This window comes from Zerene cesonia, chromosome 22 (genome assembly GCF_012273895.1).
Source record: "Zerene cesonia ecotype Mississippi chromosome 22, Zerene_cesonia_1.1, whole genome shotgun sequence".
Classification (NCBI taxonomy): domain Eukaryota; kingdom Metazoa; phylum Arthropoda; class Insecta; order Lepidoptera; family Pieridae; genus Zerene; species Zerene cesonia.
In genome coordinates, this window is record NC_052123.1 from 3225685 (window position 1) to 3226813 (window position 1129).

At 29.6% G+C, this 1129-nt stretch overlaps 1 protein-coding gene and 1 long non-coding RNA gene across 2 annotated transcripts in view; both read right to left on the bottom strand.

The window, feature by feature from the left end:
• Positions 1–1129, bottom strand: part of LOC119836093 — a 79050-nt gene that overhangs the window by 38580 nt on the left and 39341 nt on the right. The gene's annotated exons all lie outside the window — the stretch shown is intronic.
• On the bottom strand, positions 323–924 carry LOC119836094. Its single transcript, XR_005288079.1, has 2 exons — positions 554–924; positions 323–403 (listed from the first exon to the last, which is right to left on the bottom strand). It is a non-coding gene; the product is annotated as an uncharacterized LOC119836094 (long non-coding RNA).

The window sequence follows — 1129 nt, forward strand, 5'->3', positions numbered from 1 at the left end:
GACTTCAAAAAAATAGGAGATTATCAATTCGACAGTATGTTTTTTTTCGTGTTTCTTACAACGTTACTGTGTCGACCGTATTATCAAGATTGGTTACCATCAATACAATACATATATATAGTATAAGTATAGAGATTTAAGTGATGTGTGGAAGGTTTGTTCATGAAATATCAGGTAGCTAAACTTTCTTTTTTGAAAAGGATAATTATAAAAAAATATCAAAAGAGCTTTTAATTTTTTTGTAAACAATAACAAATGAGATTTACCTTTTATAGTTTAGTAAATTCTCATAGTATTTAGTAGAAGTATTATAGACTTTTTCGTGTCTCCTGCTGACTTACAGAATATATATCATATGAATAATGTAGCTAATCAAGCCTTGTTGTAGACCAAATGCGGCATTCTTGAAAACAAAAAAAAAAGTTATGCATATGAATTCAAAACATACATAACAATGAATGTATGTTATTCTATTGAAATTAAGGCCTTTTTTATTGTTAACCTTTATACCAACAGAATGGTTGTAATAAATATTATAATATTGCCAACTTACTTGTGATATAGTGTAGTTTCTTTCATTACATTAAATGGTTCTCTTGTCAAATCTGTATCTTCTCAAATCCATATATTTTATATTTATTGCCACAATGAAGCTGATCTGGAAATCATGATAAATATTAATTACCATTATTATTATGATTATATAAATTTATTTATTTATATTGCAAAAAATTATTGTATTCGAGGGCGAAGAGCACAACTAATTAACAGTAGAAAACGCGGCCCTATTAAGAACGCAAGAATAAATACACGCATATAGGTATATAATACAAATACATTGACATCGCGACACATTGTGCGTTATCCCTACTAATATTATAAATGCGAAAGTAACTCTGTCTGTCGTCTGTTACGCTTTCACGCCTAAACCACTGAACAGATTTTGATAAAATTTGGTATGAAGATAGATCTGAACTTGGGAAAGGACATAGGATACTTTTTAACGCGAAAAAGGGTAGAAAGGGTTGAAAGAGGGGATGAAATTTCGTTGTTGTCAAAGCGATTTTGATGAAACTTGGTATGAAGATGGAGCTGATCGTGGGAAATAACAAACCATACTTTTTAATGC